The sequence below is a fragment of the Anser brachyrhynchus genome (assembly GCF_964034855.1).
Source record: "Anser brachyrhynchus genome assembly, chromosome: 2".
NCBI classification, from domain to species: domain Eukaryota; kingdom Metazoa; phylum Chordata; class Aves; order Anseriformes; family Anatidae; genus Anser; species Anser brachyrhynchus.
In genome coordinates, this window is record NC_137695.1 from 141,947,026 (window position 1) to 141,959,507 (window position 12,482).

Here is a 12,482-nt window from a genome sequence, read left to right on the forward strand (position 1 = left end):
AAAACGTTGATAAATAAGCTAAAATGTCAATGGTAAGAAGGTAACAAGATGGGTAAAGTGCTTCCTTTCAGTCTTCTGCAAGAAACCTTAACATGTAAATTGAGGAATTAGTCTCAAAGGACAGTAAATCCCACCATGCTCGTGACTGGTGAACAAAATGAGAAGAGAAAGCAAATAATTGGACCAACATGGCTGTCTGCAAATCTAGCCTCAAATATCTAGGAAAAGGTTTAAAATCTTACAATTTGACTGATGATCTCATCCACAGTACAATTATGAACCGCATCTTAAAGCTCTGAAAATCCCTCCTCTGACAACCTTGGAAGCTTTATTTGTGGAAGAAGAAGCCCCCCAGGAATACAAGAGGTCATGCGATGCATATTGAACGCATGTGTGCAAACATGTGTCTTGGCGCAAAATTGATTTGTGTAGTTTCAGTCCCTGCAGCCATTTAAAAAGACACTGAATTTCCCTTCTAATGTCTTGAAGATCTCAATTATGCATTTAATTGCTACCCAGAAGGCATCGCTGGGAGGAGGGTACAGTAAACACATGGCTATTTTAAAATGCAAAGGCATGTTATTTAAAAAGAAGGAAACGAAGGAAATCATATCATCAGATGGCAGTGGGAGCTATTTGGGAATTCTGCTTTTGGTTAGTTCTTTCCCAGGTATTGCAACTCTAAAACTTAACTAAGTTCTCAAACCTTTTTGTTGATTCTTAATAGTTATATCTTTGCTAGAAGCTGTTCTTTAAAGAAATATATACTGGCACTGTAGAAGATGAGAGTTCCAGTGCAGGAAACCCACAGAAGTAGCAATTAGCTGCATGACAATTTTCTCTCAAGGTACTGCTGCAGTTTCCCAGTCATTAAAATTCTGCTGTTGATGTTTGAATGGTGGGAAATCCTGAAATGGCTGAACAAAATGAAGTGAACATTTCTTTATCTTTATACTTCTAAAATATATTAAAAGTAATGCTTACAATACATATATATATATGTATATTCTTGTGAAAGCAAGTTTAGCAAATTCTAGGCTCACCTGGCAGCAGACCTGATCACACCAAGATTATTGGTAAATGAGACAGCTCTTTATCTCCTGTTGGAAAGCATTGTGCAGCTAGGGCAAACACATGTTTCTCCAGCTTGTTGTGCTCAAGAGTCTCAGCCTTGATTTTATAAGAACCAGCTAACCAAAATGCCTGTAGTTTGCTGATATTGATTACCAGCAAGAGTTGTATCCCTTGGCCTATGCTCTATGCAAAGATTTCCTCCTCTGGGTGTGGACAGAACTGTCTTTTGTCTCCACGCTGTTGAGCAGCTCTCCAGTTTGCTTGCAGAACTGGATCCAGAAACTGAGTTTCAGTGCCTAAACATGTGAAGACCTTGGTCTGGTGGGCATCTTCAGGAGCTGCTTAATGCACTGCCTGCTATGCCTCACAAAAAAAAAAAAAAGAAAAAAAAAAGTGTCTGACACTTTGTTTTACGTGGCAGGAGGGATGTAATTTCCCAACTTCGATAGCACTTAGGTATCTCACTAAAGCTTATGACTCACTGAAGCTGAGACCAATTTTTGATGCAGACAGCACATTTAACCTTGGCCATGTTACATTAGAGGCAATGTCCCCCCAAAAGAAGCCAGGACGATCTCTGATACCCAAGTCCAGAACTACCTCCTTCAAAGTCCCTTTAAAACAGCTGACAGTTCTGAACGGATTCGTCTCTGTAACTTGGAGCTCCACAGGCTCCCTCTAGATTTTAGTTTTTTCTCTGCTTGGTACTTCCCTGCCCTGTTGAAACTATGGCATTGTGCTGGGAGGAATTTAAGCTTGATTAGACCATGGAAGAGGTGCAGCTGATGCAGCTATATGGTAAGTGAGCTGGTCACATTCAAATTTCTTTTTAATCAGTTTTCTATATTTCAGCCACTTGTTTTCTTCATGCAAATTGTGTTAACCATTCTGAATTCCTGATTGTGCGATGTTGTCATTTTAATTTGGCTTCAGTTCAGTGAATTCTCTTTTCATGTACTTTGGCCGTATTTTGCATTTGTTCATTTTTCTTCCATTATATGCATTTTACAGAAAAGTTCTTCTTTGCTTTCCTCCTCTAAAATTTCACTCCACTTGTAAATGCAAAAAATGAAAATTATCAGATTTTTTCTTTCCCAGGTGGCCTATGTTTCAATGCATAAAAGACGAGATTGGTCAATACAGGGAATAAAAAAGATCCGTTTTGTGGATTGCAAATGTTCCTGTATGGCTCCTGAGCCAGTTAGGATTGTCTGTTTCATTTTCACTTGCTGAGACAACTGGATATGAAATAGATCTGTTGACTTGGACTAACCTGCCTCCAATGAAAGATAGCTTTAAATTTTATATTTATTTATTTGTTGATGGGAGTGTTTTCCTTTAGAAAAGTGGAGACTGATCTAGGTAGGACTGTGTTTCCTGCTTAAAAAGCATATACTTCCCTTCAAAAGTATATGATAATTGTTTGGCTTCCTTATTCTTATTAAGCTCTATGTTGTATGTCATTATTATTTTACCTAGTTACTATTTGGCATAAAAAGAATCAAAATGATAAGTCATCATAAGAATTTGTCTTTTTATTTCATCATAATAACACCTTGAGATGATCTGGGATTATTCTGTTCCTTCTCTGCTCTGCCTGTCCCTCCACTTCCCTCCTACACATTCTTTTTCTTTAAAGTTGTATTGCTCATTCTTACTTAAAAATATACATATATATAGGTTATATTATGGGATGGAGATCTTGGTTCCTGAAGAGCTTTTTTTCTTTCACATCCTGTAATTGATTTTCACACAAGGGGATTTAAAATGACACTGGCCCTATCAGCTTTTTACTGAGTTATATAACGTCTTGGCTTCTCAAAACTCTAAAAAGATGAAATACAGTCACTGCAGCACAGATGAAGAAGTCAGTTCTGATAGATAAAATACTGTCTACCCTTTTTCTACCTGTATGCTACATGCCCTGTATTTTTTATAGGAGCAGATTCCTACCATATTAAAATTAAAAGCTTTGTATTCTCAGAATATGTATACTTTTATAAATTATTGAATTCTGAGCTGATTTTTTTTTTTGCAGTATATACTGCAGAATAAATGGACTGGAAGGTGGAGGAACTCGGTATTTTGTTCACCTAAATTATGAGTACTATGCTGTTCTAAATATATGTCATTTGGACACCCAATTATCTTGGAAAAGGTGTGGGACTGAATCTACAGGAGGTCGCTGTAATGATCAATACCAAGACAGAGACTGGACTGGTTCATGTAATTCATATTCCTGCTGCAGAGTGGGAACAAGCTTTCTCTCTGATTTTAGGTATCTCCAAACAAATCTTTTGTGTTAGTCTGAAATATTTCTATAAAACTACAAACCCAGCATTAATCTTAGAGCCAAACTAAGTCAGTTCAATCTGGTTCTCATTTACCAAAAAACATGCATTATTCTGGAGGAAAGTATTATTTTACACAAAATTTGGAAAGCGTAAGAATTGCATAATCCAAAGGTTTACCTCTTCTGGGTTTTGACTTCAGTGGAAAGTTCATTTTTTAAGCCTAAACCATTCTGAGAGTGGAAAGCTTGACCTTGACTGTATGAAACACTGGAGCTTTTGGATGCTGTTGTGAAGATGCTGTGGTGAAGGAGCTATAGCTAGCTCCTAGCTCTACCCGTAGCAAGAAGTATAGCTATAGGTTTTTATGCAGCTGGGGTTTGAAGGAGAGGATCCTGCCTGGCACATGGAGCTGGAGCAGGGCCACTCATGCACCCCTGCAATAGCAGGAGTGTTTGGTGCCAGCTGGCCCTTTCCCATCTGCATTCAACAAGCGTTGGCTCCAAGCAGAGCCTGCTTCCAGTTTGGATCAACAGGGGAAACTGGGAAACTCTGCTGCCTTTTGCCTTTTCTGTTCTGCTGAGTTTGCTATAAAGACTTACACAGGTTTTAATAGTTTTTTTTGTAAGGTCCTAATATGGAAAGAAGTTAGCCCCAAATTTACTGTTATCTGAATGGCGTATAGAAAAATGCAGAGGGCTATTGAAATACATGTAGAGAAATAAAGGATACATTTTTTTTCCTTTTATCCTGTTGATTTATGTTTCTAAATTCTTCCTATTCCTCGCATTTTTCACATGTGAGTGAGAGATTTTTACCTTTCCATTCAGAGGAGCAATTAGCAAGGCTTAGCCATAATATTTTGATCTCCTAATGGTAACTTTTCATAGAGGATTAGCCAAGAGAAAAAAAATAATATATATATATATCTTTAAACCCTGCCAATTCTTCATGAAATAAAATGTGATTTACTGATTCTTATTTTGCATTTAGACTAAAAGCCTCTGATTTATATAGTAGGACTTTTAAAATCTTGACAGTTTTACTGCATGCATCTGAATTCAGCTTCCGTGTTTCGGCTTGTACGCTGTTTCCTTACAAATTCTGATCAGGTGGTTGTTTAACAATTCTGCCTTGGAGCTGAGCTGTAGTTAGATAGCTAAATGTATAAATGCCTCTAAACTCACTTGCTTCATTTAACATACTGCAGCCTCATTTGTCATCTCAGCTCTGGTTTTGATCACTTCCAGCTGTGTTTAAATCTCTCCTTGGCTTCTCTTTCTCGTTTTGTCAGACATGGGCTCCTTGTCTCTTCGTACCTGCCCTGCTCAGCTGCCTTGAGAGGCTGGTGTCTGATCATGGGGATCTTCACCTGGCAATGCCACACTGGTCTTGAAGTGCTTTTTATTCTGAACCAAGGGGAAAAAAAGCCTTTGGAAAGTTACAATACAGTGCTTTTTGATTGGATTCTTCTTTAAATAATGCTATTTACTATGATGCCTATAGATTGCTGGTGTCTGGTAGTGGGTATATTATAGTGCTTATAACAATTCTGCTCTCTGGGCTTATTGATTTAAGAATAATAATACAAAATCCTGCAGGGCACCTGTGTTCTACAGTCTCTTGTTTCTATGTTTGCCCATCTCTGTTTTCTGTCATCATGAGTGAAAAAAAAAATCAGGAAAAGATTGTTGCTTGTCACAGGCATAAATCTAACTGGTGGTTCAAGGGAAAGGGCACCTATTTTCACTGGCAGGGACATGTCTTCAGGATGAAGCTGACTTATGTTTTTAGACTGTCTACTTGAATTTCAGTTTCATCACATGCTGCCTGTAAGTCCCACCTGCACATGAAAAAGGAGAAACAAGCAGTGCTGAGGCTCTTAATACCATACCAGGTGTGAACTGTACCCCAAGCAGCAGCAGCTGGTCACCATTATTGCAGCTGCAGAACCATGGGTTCTTGTCTGGCAGAACTGCTTCTCTCCCTGTGCCTTCCCATTCTTCCTTTCTCTCTTCCAGTGTCTCCCCCACATCTGCAGCCAAAAGGTTAAGAGGGTGCCCAGAGTGTGGATAAGATTTAATTGTCTCTTTCGTACTGTTACACTGTCATTGCAGAATACATGGAGACTGCCCTTCTTGGCATCTTCTCCTAACTCCTTGCTCTCAGTGTGTTCCTACCTGCTTGATCCATCAAGGTTGTACTAGTCACTGTTCCTAAAGGTCAGGCAGCCCATCCATAAAACTCTGGGAAGGAAAGAATAAAACATCTGTGCTTACTGCAGTGTAGGGAGGCAGGAGCTGTGGTCCCCAGAATCCTCCTCAGGCCCGTGACAGAGAATGTTGCTACTGAAGACACAAGAGCTCAAACAACCCTGACCCAGGAGAGTTACTTCATGTACAGGAATACAGATGCAAGACATATGCTGAGAGGAAATGAGAAAAAAGCTGAGAGAAATTGTTTTACTTTAGCGTTATGCAGGAATATTTTCCTTGCCAGGAGATGAGCCTTAGGACAAGGGCCTTCCCAAGCCTGCACCATCATGGGCACTCACCTAGCTCTCAGGCATCAACTGCTTTGTGCTTATTAAGGTGGTGGCTGATTTCTCACAAGGGCTCTAGATGCTCTGCAACATGAATAAGTAGTTTTACTATTTAAGTGTTTCTATAGTGTAGTGGTTTGGTAGATAACTACAGAAGAATGCTCGCTGTATCCTCTCGAATCTCAACACGTGCACATGAGCCAACTGGGCTTTAGAGCCACAGAATATCCTGAGTTGGAAGGGACCCAAAAGGATCATTGAGTCAAACTCCTGGCTCCACACAGAACCACTCAAAAATCAAACCATGTGTCTGAGAGCGTTGTCCAAATGCTTCTTGAACTCCAGCAGGCTTGGTGCCATGACCACTTCCCTGGGGAGCCAGTTCCAGTACCTGACCATCCTCTCAGTGAAGAAACTATTCTTCATATGCAATCTCCACTTCCCCTGTCCCAGCTCCATGCCATTCCCTCGGGTCCTGTCGCTGTCACCAGAGAGCAGAGCTCAGCACCTGACTCTCTGTTCCCCTTGCGAGGAAGCTACAGGCCATCATGAGGCCTCCCCTCAGTTTCTTCTTCAATAAGCTGAATAAACCAAGTGACTTCAGCTGCTCCTCATACATCTTCCATTCTAGATGCTTCACCATCTTTGTAGCCCTCCGTTGGACATTCTATAATAGTTTTATGTCCTTATATTGTGGTGCCCAAAACTGAACTCAGCGCTTGACATGAGGCTGCACCAGCACAGAGCAGGGTGAGACAATCCCTTCCCTCAGTCAGCTAGCAGTGCCGTACTTGATGCACCCCAGGATACGGTTGGCCCTCCTGGCTGCCAGGGCACACTGCTGGCTCATATTCAACTTGCTGTCAACCATAACCCCCAGATCCCTCTCTGCGGGGCTGCTCCGCAGTTCTGATGTGCTGGGAGGCTGAAAAGAATCTGCATACCTTAATACCTGCAAATCTGATCCTTCTGTTTACTATTCAATTTAAAATTGACACTTAGAGATTTACATTGCACATGTTAAAAAAAAAAAAAAAAGTTGGATGCTATCTGTCGATACGACATGCTATGTGCATTGATGGTCATCTCCTTCCCAGGACAGAGACAGCTGTGTTGTTCCCCTGGTCCTAAGGGTCCTAAAGATGCTGCTAAATCAGGGCATCAGAAATAAACAGCTAGTTTATTAAAGAATGAAGAGTAACACCGTTCATCACGCTGCTCTTTGTTTTAATTTAATTGAAAGGCAACACCTGTCTGAAGAAAGTTCATCTTCTGAGAAAATACTGACAAACCTGATAACTACAGCACTTGACATCACGGTGGGTTTATTAATTATCCAGCTTAAAAATGAACCCTTCAGTCTATATTTAACCAAACTATTTTTTTGTGTGTGTTTTAAACAACTTTTTCAATATTTATTGTTACCATTAGTATGGATATAAAATAAAAGACTCCCTTTCTCTTTTAAACTATTACCTTTCCTCATGTTAAATTTTTGCTTAATGGTGTAGAAACAGGCTATTTATTTTTATGGTAGGAAAGACTGAAAAATATCTTTTTTCTATTTAAATATTAAATTTGTATAAATAATTTTTAAACATATGTTTTTTTATTTTTTATTTATTTATTTTTAATCCCTACATCTTTATATAAATCTGAACTGCATAAGTACTGGACTATATGTTTATATTGTCTGTCATTCAGCTTTTTGCTCTAACCATGTTGTCAGTGAAATGTTTACCCTATCTGCTTCAATGTCAGGCCACACAAATGCTTGTGCCACCCCTACTAGCCCCAGTCCTGGCAGAGTGCACAGGATTCAGAGGACTTGCTGCATTGTCCAGAAGGAGATCTGGTGGTGGCAACTTCTTGTGTAGTCTACAAGTGTCCTAATTCCAGTCAACAAGAAAAATCAAAGTGAATGCTGACAGGTTTTTAAAAGACAAATATTTTAAAATAGTGGAAGTCTGCTATCTAAATCTCCGAAGCCTTCCAGCAGCCAGCGATATGCTTTGATCATTGTGGCACCAAAGAGCAGTGGCTTGATAACAGGGTGCCAGTGGAGAAGAAAACAGGATTACATTGAAGGACCTGAAAGGCTGGACTAAGTTGGCTTAAAAGGCAAGGGGGCATTTCATTTGTGAAGAAAGCTGAAAAGAGAAATTGTCTGTCATGATTCTTAGTTTAAAATGAAAGCTAAGAAGAGAAGAAAATTGCCCTGATGGGAATGAAGAGAGCCTTAACAGCCTTGATGAAGTTAGTAGGCATGGCCCGTTGTGAGCCAACATCCAAGTAAGAAATATTTGCTTAGTGTGGGATAAGTACCAGCCCTGCCTCCTCCTGCCTATGGCTGTGCCGACCTAGAAGTTACCAAGAGTGGAAATTTTTACTGAGATCACGACACATTGTTTTCTGTCCCTACAGTTAGGATATTATAGTCCTGTATGTCCCTGTAGTTAGGGCAATTAGTGGTGAAATGTCAAACATTCTCATGATGTAAAAACCTTCATATTCATGAAGAGCTTTAGTTTTCCATTTTTTTTTCCCTTTTCTTTTACTATAGTTTGCTGTGCCCAGAGTAGGTTTTCTTAGGTTCAGTTTGCCCATATCTCTGTGCTTGCCAGAGCCCCTTCCTTCCCACTGAGGGATGCTTGTGCCCTGGCTCTCACTCCTGCAGTCCTGCTGCTCTCCCGACAGAGCTTCCCCAGGTATGTGGTTGCTCGTGCGACCCCAGTGGTGTATCAGGAGGTTTTTGTGGGCTGTGCTCAGAGGGTGCAGACGTAAAGAAATGTCTTTACAACCTTTATGCTCTCGTGGGCCCAAAGCAAAAAGTTGTTAAAAATGTTCCTCCTACTACCACAGAAGTGAGAAATAAAACAATTGTGTGGGCTTTCTTTCTTTCTTTCTTTCTTGTTTTTTTGTTTTGGTTTTGTTCATTTGCTTGTTTTTATTTGGTTTAGTAGGTAGGCCCAGTTCCACAATCTATTTGTTCAGCTGTATCTTTCTTCTCATATAGAGGTTTGAGTAGTGTAGGTTGTTATTTATCAGATGACCTTGTGGCATTGCTTACTTTTTGGGATGACATGACATGAAAATATAAATGCTTGAGAAAGCTTTTTCTCAGTAGATGCAGTTAGCAGTCTTTCCATTTTCTAATTGCTTCTGATGGGACCTACACATGGCTCTGGACCTCTGTCTACCATGTGGCTGCAGCATCCATGTGAATACAGGATAGCCTGGGGTTCTCAGTCAGCCCTGCAGGCTGTTTTGGGGGCTGTAGAGGAAATGCTGATAACGACTTTGCCATGTTCCTAACCCCGGGTGAACAGAGAGCGTGCTGTTCGGGGTTAGTCTGAGCTGAATATTTAGAGCAGGAGGGTCTCCTGATGGGAGGGTAGGAGAATGCTTTTGTTGAACTATAAAATATTCCTGTATCTTTGATGACCTTTCTCTCCCATCTGGTATAACCTTGGCTAACTGAATTTATGAATCAGAAATACAAGAACAAGTCAAATATTTTTTCAAACTTTTATGGCTAGTTCCCAGCGAAACTCCCTCAAGAAAAAAAAAAAAGTGGCTTGGATGTAATAAGAAAGTCAGTATGTTTTCAGTGGAAGGTGTGTTCTAATAGAATAGAGTAGTTTAGTTGAAAGGGACTTCCAGAGATCATCTAGTCCCACTGCCTGACCACTTCAGAGCTAATCAAAAGTTAAAGCATATCAATGAGCACATTAATCAAATGCCTCTTGAACACTGACAATCATGGGGCATCAGCCACCTCTCTAGGAAGCCTGTCTCAATGTTGGACCACCCTCACAGTAAATAATTTTTGCCTTATCTGTGGGGTGAACCTCCCCTGGTTCAGCTTTGTGCTTTTTCCTATCAAATAATACCCTTGTGTTCTGCCTAGCAAATAAGTCAAAACAAAGAAAAAGAAAAAAAAAGAAAAAAAAAAGAAGAAAAGAAAAAGAGAACAAATGATATCAAGTTCATTTTATATAATCTCTACATTTACTGCACATTGCATTAAGGTGTTAAAATTATACTTATTATTCAAAATACTTGAATTATATATGAGCTTAAAGGCCAAATCTGAATTCTCCTTTGGCTATGATGATGAAAGATTTCTCATTTTGCCTAGTTTCTAACTTGTCTTTGACAAGTAAGGTGCTTCTGCAGAGATTTATCTGACATTATTATATCCTGAAGAGTACTTTGAGAACCAGTTTATGTTTCCAGCAAGGAGAAATGCTAGATGTTTCAGTCTCCTCAAGGAACAGCTTCTGTCCCTGTTCACTGTAACAAGCCTGCCCTTTGTGAGATGGTGCTAACTGCTTCATTTTACGAGCTGCTTTTTGTCATGTGAGGGCTTATGCAAAGATGTATTATGCACAGATTGCAAATCTACGTAATCTTTATTTCTAGACTCACCTATACTGCAAAAGTATGAAAACACAGTATTTGTACAAATTGAGTAACTTAGGTGCCTCAGAAACGTATTGTTTGGCTTGCTAACCAAGTTGCTAGCCTTTGTCTAGTCTTGTTATTGCCCTTTATTCAGTGAAGACAGGTGGGTGCTTCCAAAGATCTCTAGATATTACATGTTTTTTCAGTCTTACATCTGTGTAATGTTCTGCACCTGCTTCTTAGAAAAGTGGAACAGCAATAATGCCTTCCACATGCATCCTCGTAGCCCCAGTGCCAGGTAGGACATGGATGGCTTTGGGCAAGGAGTACCTTGAACCTCGGTGTGAGGAGCACTCTCATGGCTCTAGGAAGAGGAGGGGAGTCTCCATTTGGGAAGGACGATGAGGAGGGGTTGAGTGATTGCCTGTGAGGTGGGTGACTTCTGTCCTGGATTAACCCCTATAGCCTAGTGACAGGTCACGAAGTGTCAGTCTCTGCACTCTCTATACCGTGTCCAGTTGCTTAGGCTAAGAATGGTGGCTCTTGCTTGCTGCAGATGATCCCAGGACTGCTGGTCCAGGTTGGTCCCAGGCTACCCAGCAGCCCTGCGTAACACGAGAGTGGGGTGTCACGGTGTGACAGCGCAGGGTGTTCAGCTGCAGGAGGGGGTGCCATCCCTAGGCTGGAGAGGATGCAGAACAACAGGTCTCCAGTTGCCTGAAAACACTCCAGCTGATGGGCTATTGCACAGCCATGCCCTTGGCTGGGTCTCACTCACTGTTTATTTATTTCCTTTTGCTCTTTTACAAAATACCTTAAAAACTCAATGAATGATTTTCAGTGAAGAAATCAGGATGTTTAATCCCATGTATATTTTGTGGAATAAAAATAATAATAATCTATAAATTGGTTCTATATCTTGAAAGAAGTGTTTAAGTTGTTTCACTGTTTACATTTCAAGTTGCAAGAGCTACGGAGCAAGGCAGAAGAATGAGCAGATTTGCATTTTTATGTCTTAGGACAAGTGTATCCACAGCATTTTCTTTTAACTTGAGCAGCGGTTGCCTACTGTGCTGATGCTTATTTGCTGAGATGGTAGAATTACAGAGCACAAATCTGTGCTGCTGTAAGAGTGTTGTAACTTCCAACCCCCCTTTCTGCCTCTTTGGGAAGTTAAAAGGCCCTTTTGCTTCCAAATTTGACTACATAAATGTATGCACGTTATGATTACATATATTGTGGCAATGCTGGGAACATTAAGTGCCCAGGGGTATTGCTGCTGACTTGTAAACAACTTGGAAAACAGTCAAGCCTAAAGTTGGACTCAAAAAGAAATGTAAATGCAATTGCCTAAATAAAAGGCTATGGATAAAGCAGCTTTTTTAATGTATAAATTACTTGCAGTTAACACAGAAAATATGAGATTTTATGATAAAGTTTAATAAATTATACAGAAAAAAAATGCTACAAGTTTATATGGCTTCAGTGTAGGTGAGGTATTCCATGTGTCTCGAAGTGTGCTATGCTGCTCTCAGACCAGTGACTACACATTTTTGGAAACTCTGTGAATTCTGTGTTTGGGAGAAAGATGACAGTAGTATAGGATGTGGTCCTGCCAGTGTGAAAACCTCATGGTAATGGTCAGAAAAATGGGATCTGGGGCTGGTTGCATAGCCTATAACAAAGAGATTTCAGAAATAGCTCCTTCTAATCAGGTGAAGTAAAGACTTTCCTCAGTGGTACAACCTTAAAATAGTTTGGATTATTTGAATCCAATCCTTATATACAAGGTTGCATCCGAAATAATGCTACAGCATTAATGAGACAAACATGAATTAAGTGGAAATTGCCATCACTTTAAAACCATTATGCAAACTTTTTCTGTGCAGAATATGACAGAGCTGGAAATTTTAAGACCCATGCAAATTTTACAAAAGTAGATTTGCATAAAGCATTGGAAGAGCTTTTGTGAAAATGGAACTAGTGGGAGTTATTTAAATAACAGTATAGCAGCTATTAACAAAATAGCAAGATCCAAAATAGTAATTTACTTTTCACATCTCTTCTAAAACATGTCCAGAGATAAGATAACTGTCAGCAAATAGTACAGTGTTGCAACCCACCCTCTCAAAATCCTAAAAGGAAAGATCAAGAAATTTTTATACTTG

The 12,482-nt window shown here is 39.9% G+C and overlaps 1 protein-coding gene across 11 annotated transcripts in view; it reads left to right on the forward strand.

Annotated features, from left to right (window-relative positions):
- OXR1 (oxidation resistance 1) overlaps positions 1-12,482 on the forward strand; it is a 273,119-nt gene that overhangs the window by 116,655 nt on the left and 143,982 nt on the right. Inside the window, exon 1 of one of the 11 annotated variants that reach the window (XM_080579466.1) lies at positions 1,710-1,872. The exons of the other annotated variants lie outside the window; for them this stretch is intronic. The gene's annotated coding sequence lies outside the window, so the exon portion shown is untranslated. Of the gene's footprint in view, positions 1-1,709; positions 1,873-12,482 lie in introns of those variants that run through there. 11 annotated transcript variants of the gene reach the window in all.